Source organism: Mastomys coucha, unplaced genomic scaffold (genome assembly GCF_008632895.1).
Source record: "Mastomys coucha isolate ucsf_1 unplaced genomic scaffold, UCSF_Mcou_1 pScaffold21, whole genome shotgun sequence".
Classification (NCBI taxonomy): domain Eukaryota; kingdom Metazoa; phylum Chordata; class Mammalia; order Rodentia; family Muridae; genus Mastomys; species Mastomys coucha.
This window is the reverse complement of record NW_022196904.1, coordinates 60490768-60502441: the sequence shown is the minus strand read 5'-3', so window position 1 is coordinate 60502441 and position 11674 is coordinate 60490768. Positions and strand designations below refer to the sequence as shown.

Here is an 11674-nt window from a genome sequence, read left to right as displayed (position 1 = left end):
ACTTGCAGGTCTGGCTTTGGGGTTAACAGAGAGGTCCCTTACTGGCTTCTGGAGTTGGGCAGAGGAGAAGAAGAAAGGTGTCAGAGATGGTTGCTGGATTCCACCTCGGGATCTTAGGTCTGGTGAGAGATGCCCAAGGCAAAAAGGGCCTCTGGGGGTGGTGTCCATCTCTCCAAGCCCCCCACCCCCACCCCATTGGCCCCTGAAAATGACATTCCTTGAAAGAAACATGCTTGTGATTAGCTAAGCAAACACATGTGCTTTTGGAGTTGGGCCTTCGTTAATTAGCTGAACAAAGGGCCGTTTTGCTTTTTACCTTTTGCTGGGAAGAGTGTGTTATTTCAGGAGTGTCGCGGGCTCTCCTCTTTTCAATTGCAGCCACGACGTTAATTTTATTGGGATTACTGATGGGAAATGAGGTGGCGCAGGCTTCCGAGAGGAAAAGCTTGATCATTACTCCCTTTGGAACTATATTTTTCCACCCAACCTCCTGCTCGTGAGGAGGGGGTTGGGGGCGAACTGCACGGCAAGTTCGGAGCAATTGGAATCAGGCTCGCGGTACGTTGATCTCGGGTGACAGAGCGTGTGTTGAAGCTGAACTCTATAATTTGCGCTTCTGTTCCTTTATTAGGCCTGGACAACGAACTAATGAGCTTTGGCCCAGTACAATGTCACTTGTATTTATTTTCTTATGGCAACTTTCAGATAGCGGAAGTGCTCCTTACCAGGAGCTAGGAAGGGCCGAGAGTTCGGTCCGCTGCTATGGGGATGGGGTCGGCAGCTGTGTCCCCAGGGAGTGAGGACAAGCTGAGAGCCATCGCAAGGCTGGCGGAGTAGAGGCACTGAACCCTTAGGGAGAGGCCTTTGGGGCTCTCTAGAAAGCGTTAGGCCCTTTAATGTCTTGGCCACCCCTTCAGGCTCAGCATTGGGGTGGAGGGGGAGGGTGCGGGCTAGCCCAGGACAAGTTCTCAGTAAAGAGATACTCCGGGGCTTATAGGATGTATCCGGAGCTCGTTTTGGTGATGCGCAGAGGAGGAATCCTGCCATCCAACTTGTCAGGTCTAAGAGCCCTCTAAGCCTGCAGAGATGCCCTGCTGGGTGGTAGAAACATCTGCTTATACTGCTAAAGGCCTGGCCTAGCTCTGTACTTACATTGTTGTGAGATGTCAGGCAAAGGGTGTCCTAAACAGGGTCTTAGGACTCTGAAGTTCAGTAAGTCCCTCCTATTTCCTCCTAGTTTAGCTGGAGAGACCTGATATAAAGTGAAGAGAGGGGCGGAGGCAGCATGGGCATCCCTTGTGCTCTGGCAGAGAGAATGGGAGACCCCCTTGCAGGAATTGATGGGGACAAGGAAAGGGAAATCCCGAGCTGCTAGAGGAGCGGATGCTTCTCTCCACAGCCTGAGACTTCCCGTGGCTCTCGCCTTGTGCCTCGCCCCGTCAGGCAAGCCTTGTTAATAACGCCCAGGCTCGATGGCCCCCGCCCTCCCCATCTCTCCACGCTTCATCCCTCTGCCTTACCACCCCCCTCCCCACCTCTTCCTTCCTTCCTGCAAATGGGTGTTAACGTGGGTCTTTATGTTCTGTCTATAACTAGGATGTAATCACGCGCCCCATGCCTCTCTCTAAAAGCATTTAATAAATGTCTATTAAAGCGCTACAAATGTAAGATGAATTTAGTGGCGCGGCTGCCTCTCTGAATCCAAACGGTAATGATGGATTTATCAACGGGGATTCGCCTTCAGCACAGCGAGGGAGGTTTACTCAGCAAATATGTCGGCGAGCACCCACCCAAATACAATCATTTGACCCCCTGCGGGCGTTAGCCGCTGTGCCCCCTTCCCAAAGCTAGGCAGGCAGGTCAGGGTCGCCGGGGCCAACTCCCGACCGGGGAGGACCAGAAGGGAGGTCTCATCCATCTCTTGGTGTCTAAACCCCTCCTCTTCTGTCAGAGACCTTTGAGGAGAGTGTGGGGCTACCTAGATTACTGAGTTACAGGTGGGGAGTGGGGAGCAAAGGTTCTAGGGGCAGAATGAAGTGTCTTGGCTTTGCTCTGAGACATCAGTGAGTGCCCCAGCATCCTTCTTGATTTGGCAGAGATAACGATTGTTCCTGAATCTACAGTTATGGGACTTTAATGTTCTGGCTTTGAGCAGATTCTAGAGGCCTGGGATGCTGGCTGGCTTATGGGCACAGCTCTAGGACCGATGATTCTTCAGAGGCTCGAGGATGCCCGTCTACCTTACCTCAGACGCCTTAATCCCACTAAGACTAACCAGAAGTAGCCTTCAAGAGTGGGGCAAAACTTCCAGACCTTTCCCCTAACCTAATCCTGTTTCTCTCAAACCTGACCCTGCCTTGTCAACCTGGCCATTTCAAGTTCTCTGGACCATGGATTTTCAGAAATCGTTTTGGGTTGTGATCTTTAACACCCACACTCCCATGAACTACCACATTTTTAAAAATTTTTATTTTCTTATTTTGTCTTTTCTCTTTCTCCCCTCCTTTTTTTTTTTTTTCCTGAGACGGGGGGAGAAAGTGCTGGCCTGTTCCATCAAGCCCGGTTCGCATTTGCTTTGGCTTCTGAATTCTCTTTCTTCTTTGGAAATTTCATTGAGATGTCTCTGTACTTCTCTTGTCAGTTATCTTTGTTCCTCTTAAATAAAGGGCTTTTAAATGGACTTATTGCTCCCAGCGTGGGTTCCTCTCTCTAAATGTTAGAAAATTGTGCCATCTACCCGCTATGCTGAGTACTGTCACACTTGGAGACCTTGGGGACCTCCGGACTGGCTTCAATGCAACAGTGTCAGGGGCCGCTGCGGGTAGCAGGAGGAGGGGCAGCTCACGTGGATTTTTACAGCTCTCTGCCTGCAGTCAACCCTCGTGGCCGCGACAGGGCACGGCCCGCGATGCGCGGAGCCTCCTGCTTTATGGCAGCCAGGAACTTGGCTGCAGCGCTTGATCCCGGACCAAATCACAGGCGTGGCGCCGAGGCTCTTCCCTTCTTCGTGATGCTATTGCCCGAGGAGGCACCTGGGTTAGCTTTAGACTGGGACAGCCTCTATGGGTCACGGATAATAGAGGACAATGGGGCGAACAGGGTCTGTCCGGGAGGAGCAGAAAGAGGCTGTCGCCGCTCTGTTTAAAAGCTCTCCGCAAAGTCTGCCTGGAGACTGACTGAGGCCAGAGGGGAGCAAGGGCGGCTGAGTGGCTTCCCACGGCTCTTGGCCAGAGAATTCCTGGCCCTGGTATTTGGTATACAACTTTCAAATTTGTTCTAGTCCTATTCGAGAAAGGGCAGAACTTCTTTCCTTTAAGTGGAATGCGGTTTTGATGGGACGCTTCGGAACAAGTCAGGTGTATGGTGTGGGGTCTCCTCGCTATGACCCCTCCGGAGTAAAGCACCACCCAAGAACCGCAGGTTATTTTGAATGCGTTAAAATGGATTAACAGTTTAAATTTTATTATGTAGCTACCCCTTTCAGATGCCTCCCCGCCCCCCCCCCGCGCCATTTTAACCCATTAGGGGTATTAGCTATTTTTTTTCCCTCCAAGTGTCAGTTGAGTATTTATGCTTTTGCAAAGGGGGGAAATCTTCGATGCGGCGTATGGCTTTTATTACATGTTTCACACTGTTCAAGAAATGGAGTTTTAAGAAACATACAATTAAATCTATATTGCTGTTTGGAGGAGGGCCAAGGAACTCGGCAATCAATTAGTTTAGATCTTTTGATACTTGTTGCTAAAATACAAGTATCAAACTACAACCTCCAGGGCTAGCTGCCCCCCTCCTTTAACAAGAAAGCAGGCTGGTTAGGAATGTCATAAGGAATGGCAGTTGCTCTGCCTCCAGTTTATCCTTTGAATTCTTCAGTGATGCTCAGATCTTTTTCTATTTCATCCCTCCCTTCAACAACAGTTTCTTAGCTCCTGTTTTGGCTCCTGTTTTAGCATTTCTTAATATATTTACTTTTAAATTATATTATTTGCAAGTGAATTTTTCATCCATTACTTTCTTTTTCTTCCTCTGTAGCCTTACACCAAGAAGGGGAATTGCTTAATATCCACCAAAGTACACTGCTTTCCTAACAAAGGCAAAAGCTCTTCTTTACAGACAGTGCACAGGAAGGTTCTCTCTTGTTTCTCCCTTTTTCTCAAACAAACAAACAAACAAACAAAACCCCACCATTTCATTAGTAATCATCTGCATTGAGCAGAAACTGCTGCTTCTGTCAATGTGCCACCCTCTCTATTCCCCTGCCTGTCTCAGGGGGCCGGTCCTTTAGGCTGTTGGCACTCTTTTTGGCCTTCCCCCTTCATGAGAATAGAGGGGTGAATATCTAGCCCAGAAGACAAAGAGGGGAGCTTATGGGGTCTCCATAGGCAGAGAGATAGTTCTGGAGAGAGGGTTGCTGATATATTTTTAAAACCTTTCCCCATGTTGCCACCATGTTCCCTTTCAGCATGTTCCCACCGCCCGCTCCTCCCCAAGCTTGTAAAGATGGGGTCTAGGACAGCAAGTCTATCTTCACCCCTGTCCCCTTCACCAACCAATGGCTAAACTATCCCCTCCTCCAGCATGGAGTGTTTAGAACATCCCTTCCACTCCAGAAAGGTTCAGAACCCAGTGAAGTGTCTGGGCTGAGTGGAGTGCCCCTAATGGCCTTCAAAACTGTCTCTTTTCTTCCCAGGAAGTGAAGACTCCGTGGCAGGTGGGGCGTTTGCTTAGACCTAGGGCACAAGCCTGGCAGGTCACGGCTCCCTGCTCCAGTAGACTCCCCGCTGATATGACCGTGAAAAACTTCTGCCCTAATTGCTAGAAGGTCTGGGAAACATTTTCTCTGTGCTAATTTTATATTTCCCCTTTCCCCCTTCCAACATTAAACATAATTTTGCGCTGTCAGTGTCACTAAGATTGCGGTTTGCTGATGTCTCTACTTGGAAACACGACCTCCTCGCCTTCAATAAGGAGTCGTCCCTGGCTTAGCCAACAGCCTCTTCATCAGGAACTTCTGGGGTATTGTGACGATGCAGAGAAAAAAAGGAGGGGAAAGGGAGAGAATGAACAAGGTTGTAAAGGCAGCCGGAGGCCCAAGATTCCAATGCCTCTTTAGCCTATGATGGAAGTAGAACTGTTTAGTTGTTGACTTATTTGTTTAATAAAATCCACCACCCCACCCCCTTGTGTTTATGTGTGTGTAAAACAGAGAAGCACTTTTTAAGAATTTCCTGTTGTATTCCAGTTTGTTTCTATGTTCTCTCTCTTCATCGGCTCTCTTCTTTACCAATACCACCCTGACCCACTAAGTGCCACTGGCCAGTGGTAGTGCACCTAGACATAAAAATCCATTTTGTTCCTTACGTGGTCTTGCTGAGACCCTGTTCTCTGGATCCTTTGGCAGCTGACTAGAGCCAAAAGGATAAAGTGACTTCGAATTGCCTTGGCTTTGTGTCTCCCACCATTCAGGAAGGCATCAAGCTAGAACATAGATAGGTTTGGTTTGCTCCTGACTGCAGAACTGGTAGCTGCATATTTGTTTTTTCTTTTCATTGCAAAGAGCTGCTAGTTGCTCTCTGCTGTCTGTATCAGTAGCTCAGAGCTACTTTGTACCAAGGCTGGTGGGTTTCAGAGTGATTATCTCATTTCCCTGGTGCAGAGAGAAGCTGCTGGCAGCCCCTGGGTCAGACTTTCAGTGGAGAGCCCATGTCAGAGACCCAACCCGAAGGTTAATTTCCTCTTATTAGCATCTCCATAGTCTGCTCGGATTCAGGCTGCTGTTTGCTGTTTTCTCTAAGCTTCGTATTACTGCTATATTCATATTCATATTCTCTCCCTCCCTCCCTCCCCACTCAATCTCTCTCTTCCTCCCCACCAACTCCATTTCCTGAAAACCCATTTCATCAGTTTCCAACCGATTTGCCTATTTTTATCCAGGAGCCTCCTTCCACCGTCCATCTTTCTTCACCATACACATTATTTACAAACACATTCTGGTTGATCTGAGTTAGTCCCTTTCTCCCTTTTCTACTTTCCCTTCTCCCCCCCCCCCAACCCCTTCTTTCAATAATTGCTAGGAAAAGCAAAACATACAAAATGGCAAAGTGGTGGGGTGGAGATGATCCTCCTTGCTACCTGGAGAGAAGCTGGAGATTTGTAGCCACAGTAGTGATGACAAAGGAAGAGGTACGTGTGGTTTGTATGTTTCTTCCTTGTGTTTTTCCGAAGGCTTCTCTGGACTGCTTTGATGCCGATTCCAGTAAGGCATTTGCAGAAGCCAGTCACAGTGGAGGATCCCAGAGTTAACTGCTTATATCAAATGAATCTTTTCATTTAGAGACCAATACATCTCAATTCCTAGCTACCTATTGTTGATCCAGCCTGGACTTAGTGAGGTAGGACTGTGGCTTATAGTAATGACCAGATAAAGTTTTCCGAAGTTAAGATTATTTTTCTTTTCTTTCATTAAAAAAAAATAATAAAAGCCTGAAAAATTCCCCCATTCAACAACAACAACAATAAAAATCTACAAAGTAATAGTTCCCTCTCCCGTGTGCAGAAATCTGGGTATTTCTTGAGTTTTTTTTTTTTTTTTTAAACAGGATTCTTACTGATTAAAATGGTTTCCCATACAACAATGCTGAAAAAGGTTATAGTTTCTCAACAAGTCTTCATATTGGAATGTGATTTTGGTGGGAGCTGAAACCATCCAACAATCAAAGTACAGTGTTTGTGTGTGTGTGTGTGTGTGTGTGTGTGTGTGAGAGAGAGAGAGAGAGAGAGAGAGAGAGAGAGAGAGAGAGAGAGAGAGCTTCGATGTGGGAGGATGGTTTAGGACCTAGAAGAGAGCTGCTACTAGACACATGAAAGCCTGTTTGGTTTCGAGGGATGGAATTTGGGAAACAGCCTGCACAAGTCTGCTCCTGGGCCGTAAAGAAATACATTGTTAAGGATAGCAAAACAGACAATGCCCTGAGCTCAGCCTGGAATTCAGGGCTGAGTTAGGCTGTGGGGTTAAACTGCTTGCTACATCACTGTTCATTTTGATGGCATTTTCTGGGCCATTTGAAATTCAACCTTTATCCAGCTCATGGCATATGGTTACAGAATTTATTTTTTGATTTATTAGCCCCCCTTTATTTTCTCTACTTCCTGATAGCTTCCCATCGGATTAATATCCTTTCCCTACCCCCTTTGTCATATTTTCCAGTTTTGTTCTCCCCAGAAATGCAGCGTTTTTTTTTTTTTCTCCTGTTTCTGCTGACCACTCGTTTGCTTCCTTTCTCTTTCCCTCCTCAAGAGACAGAGGGAAATGAGAAGAATGACAGGGGGATTTCCAAATGGCTCCTCTCTGTGTTATTCATTAATTACTCTTATAAGGCAGGTGATTCTTAACTAATAACAAAGTTGTAAATTGTTACTAACTATATAAGATATTTCTCATTTGTCTGCTCTGATTGATTTGATTAATATTCCACTCTTTAGAATTATTTCAAGCTGCACTTCCAATCAACCCTACCCATGATACAGATGGCAGATGCCCACCCTGGGATAGGAGCCTACCACTTCATGATAGTTTTCAGGACCTTGCTACCTATCCTGAGGGCCATGGCTTTGACAGTCTACTGGAGAGGGCACAGGCTAGGGTTCAAGAGTTGTCTGATATATTTGTATGTGCTGTCCTCTATGTGTAATTTGAAAAAAACAATACTTTATTAAGACATTTAAATGTATTGAAAATAACAATGAACCATTTTTCTTAAGTCTCATGAGAATTCTTAAAACTCTACATTCAAGGTTAGAAGGTCTATCCTTAGTCTGTATGACTGGAGGAGAAAGATGTGTTGTGGCTGGGGGTGGTAACCCAGGCCAAGGAGCTCAGAGATGGAACACTGGTAAGATTCTATCTTTTGGGAAAGAGGTTGTATTTTCCCAAAGTCCTATTGTTTCCCACAATGATATTCAGAATGCATATATATATATATTTAAAGCTATCAATAGCTGCTACCTCAGTACCTCTGGAGTTTTAATCTTAATTATATTATTAAGTGAAGTACCATTCTGTCAGGGCACTGAACATGATTTATGACGTCTGCCTATTAAAGGATCGATTGCGAATATCGCTACTATCATCTATCAATATTCTCAAGCCTGGGGTATTTCTCACATTGGGTTATTTGTGGTAGCAGAAGGATAGACTGCAGGAAAAGACTATTTCTTCTTCTCAGAGCTGGCTTTCCAGGTGCAGCAGGGAGAGAGAGAGGCGTGGAGCGCCAGCAGCCCTCCTGAATTCTTACAACATCTTACACCTAGAGAGGATGTAAAGATTTTTTTCCCCAACTCCTTAATGCTAAAGCCAGTGAATTCTCCCTGGGGGCTAGTAGAGAAGGAGAAGACAAGAGCTGTTTTTAGGGAAGAAGTAACGCCTGCAGGTCGATACCAGGGGAGAGCATTTCCTAGCTGCCAGGTGATTTTCTATGAGACATGTAGGAGGAAAAAAAACAGCAATGAGCAGCCTTTATAGAAGGATGGATGGCTGGGTTCTGGGGGCAGATTTTATTTTTCTTGAACAGATGCCTGGCCCTACCTATGCCTGTGGACTCGGAGGTGTTCAATTTAGGGAATCAATAAAAGTTCTCTGCTCCTTAGCGCTCCTGCCTCCACCTGCTCCTGCTGCCCCTGCAAAGGTGGAGGCGGGTGCGAAAGATGCAGTGTCTGGGCCTGCTGGAGCCAGCAAGCTCAGGTCTTTTGTCTCCAGACAGCCAGCGCCTGGTCTTTTCCACACTCAGGGGTCATGCCACTGGCACTGGGCTACCATCTAATCCCTGGGCCTCAGCTTTAGGAGAATGGGGGAACTCTCCTCGTGTCTGGAAGCTGGAGAAGCCCAGCGGGGTGGGGCCTAGAAAGACCTGTGTGTTGCAAGGGGCAAGCCAGGGCAGTGCCTTGTGTCTTGTCCCAGTCCATTCTCCCTGGGCCCTTGTTTGGGCATGCATCCAGAGGCCAACACTGAAGACCCTTCTCTGGCTGGTCATGCATTGGAGTCAGTCAAGCACACTCTGGAACTCAAGAGAAGCTCATCTAACTTGGAGCAGAGGTAGTAGCAGACACCTGGGCACCTTGGAAGCCCAAGATGTGAACTGGCCCCTGGGTGACTAGCAATTGGCACCTGTCCACACCTGGACCCTTCAGGCCCACACCAGACTTTCCTCTCAGGATTCCAGTGAGAAGATGAAATGGGAATACAGTACTGCCTTTCTGTCTCCCCAGGCCAGAGGCTGGGAGCCACTGGAGCCACAGTTGTGAGGAAGGAGTTGGGATTCCAGATGGACATACCTTGGGTTTGGAACCTCTTCTTTGATGTCCCACAATATCCTGCTGCCTAGCCGATGGAACCTCATTTATTTGGTTGCCTACTTCCCTGGCCTGGCTACCTTGCTTCAAGGCCTACCCTTGTTTGGCTAGAACCATTTGTTGTCAGGTCTGGAAACCACCTCAGATCAAGGCCAGTGATGGACACACTGAGAGAGTAGTCTCCATAAATGTAGCTGTTTTTCATGCCAAAATTAGGCATCCATTTTCCTTTATAAGCAACCTCCTCCTCCTCCTCCAACACACACACACATACACACACACACACACACACACACACACACACACACACACTTCAGACAAACCATGATGCAGGCAGGTCCTCAGACCAGTCTTTACTTTGTCTTGGGGTATTAGATGCCTCTGGTCCTTCAGTTCTAGACTCACAATCTCCAACTGAGACACTCTGGAAGAAAGGCAGGAAGGTGGGGGCCTTTAGAACCCCTCTCTCTCTCTCTCTCTCTCTCTCTCTCTCTCTCTCTCTCTCTCTCTGGATGTTGGTGCAGACCTGGGCTGCCACAGTGGAGTCAACAGGAGCCTGAACAAGTCTCAGCAGGTCCCCAGTGTGACCCCCCTTTGGGTCAGCACCAAGAAAGGAGGGTTTTAGTTAAATAAGAGCTTTCTGAGAATGGGGCAATGGAATTTCTGTTCAAAAGAGTGAGTGTGTGTGTGTGTGTGTGGGGGGGTGCTATTCTTGGTGATGAAGAAGCAGAACCTGGCTTCCAGTTTAGCCCCAATCATCCAAAGGAATTCAGTGGCAAAGTACAAGAGGGAGAAGGATGAGGTCATCACGAAATAATAGAGACTGAGACCTTAACCACATTGAAATGAAGCCATTTTCTTCCAGATTCCTTAGTAAGCTTTCAGTGTGGCCCCTTCTAGAGAATGCACTATGCGAAGTAGAAAATATAGGTGCAATGGCCATGTTGCCATATTTTAATTGTAATTCAACCTCAAGAAATACAGTTCTGTCTTACTTTTTATTGACACATATATCATGTCAATATTATTTCAAAGGACCTTTTAGCCCACGTGGCTCCTTGGGTCAGCAGCAGGAGTCACCTCCAGGATGACAGTACTGTAGCTCAAACTTAACCAGATTCATCCACTCCTCTCCTCTCCCCTCTTCCTCCCTTTCTTTCTTTCTTTCTTTCTTTCTTTCTTTCTTTCTTTCTTTCTTTCTTTCTTTCTTCCTTTCTGCCCAGCTAATGGATAATTTTGGGGTCTAGTTTCCTTTAAAAAAAAATCAAAAAATTTGTTAAGATAGACAACCTTTGCCCTATTGATCCTTAACCATTTTGTGGTGCAAAGACGCAGGCGCAGTCCTAACCTTGCACTTCACAGTCTGCATTGTACCTAAATCGCCAAAACCTTGCCCCAATTTTTAGGCAATAGATCTGGAGCCAGGTAATCAGGAAGAAACCGATGGCCCAAGGAGTTAGATGAAGGCGATGGGTCAAAATCTAACTCTGTCCTTCTACCCTCGCATGACACTGAATCTTCCGTCTTGATCTTTAAGGATGCGGGCCTTAGCTCTCTGCTGCTCGCCTCTGTAGTTTGTTCCTTCTCAGTCTCTTCGGACTAATGCACTCCTGGGCTGTACTGTCCTTCCATGCACTAAGGCGCAATACACACCAAGCTTTTCCCAGCCCCCGGGAGGAGGCGCTGGTGGCCGGGTCGCGCATCTCCTTCCTCCCAGTCAGAGTTCTGGAGCCCCCATTCACAAAGCCCCGCTTGCAAAGGACACACACACACACACACACACACACACACACACACACTCACGCCCCACACGCACTGCTTGGAGGGCAGTTTGATCTTGTCTCATTGGCGTCTCCGGCCTGAAAAGAAAATCATTTGGGTAAACAGCCAAGCTTCCAGGCTTAACGCCCCGCTCCCGCCTCCGCCCCTCTGTCCCTCCCGCCTCCCCCACTCCCCTTCAACCCCACCCGCCACCCACACTTCGCTCCGCTGCCGGGCCTCCAGCGAGCTCCGCGCGTCCGAGAGGGAGCTAAGGGCTCCCTGGTTCAAAGGGCCGCAGCCCCGAGGGGATGCCCTCCTCGTGTGCCCCGGGGTGCAGAAGCAGACTGCAGGGCGGTGGGACCAGCCTGGGCCACGGTAGGAACCTCGAAACTTCATGCACCCCTAAATAGCTGGTCCCAAGGGAGGGCATAGGGGAGTTCCGAGCCCGGAGGGACATTTCTAGCGCAGCCAATGTCTAGCGCAGGCCGGCAGGCGACCTCTGGCTACTGCACCTGCCGGCTGCTCCAGGCCCTGAATGGGTCTTCCTGGGTCCCCCCCCCCCCCC

General features: G+C 47.9%; 1 long non-coding RNA gene across 1 annotated transcript in view; it reads left to right on the top strand.

Annotated features, from left to right (window-relative positions):
* The first annotated feature begins 9796 nt into the window (after window positions 1–9796).
* The window catches only part of LOC116102381, a 67220-nt gene continuing 65342 nt past the window's right edge, over window positions 9797–11674 (top strand). The window contains exon 1 of the long non-coding RNA XR_004123121.1: window positions 9797–11484. This is a non-coding gene — a long non-coding RNA (uncharacterized LOC116102381). The remainder of the gene's footprint in view (window positions 11485–11674) is intronic.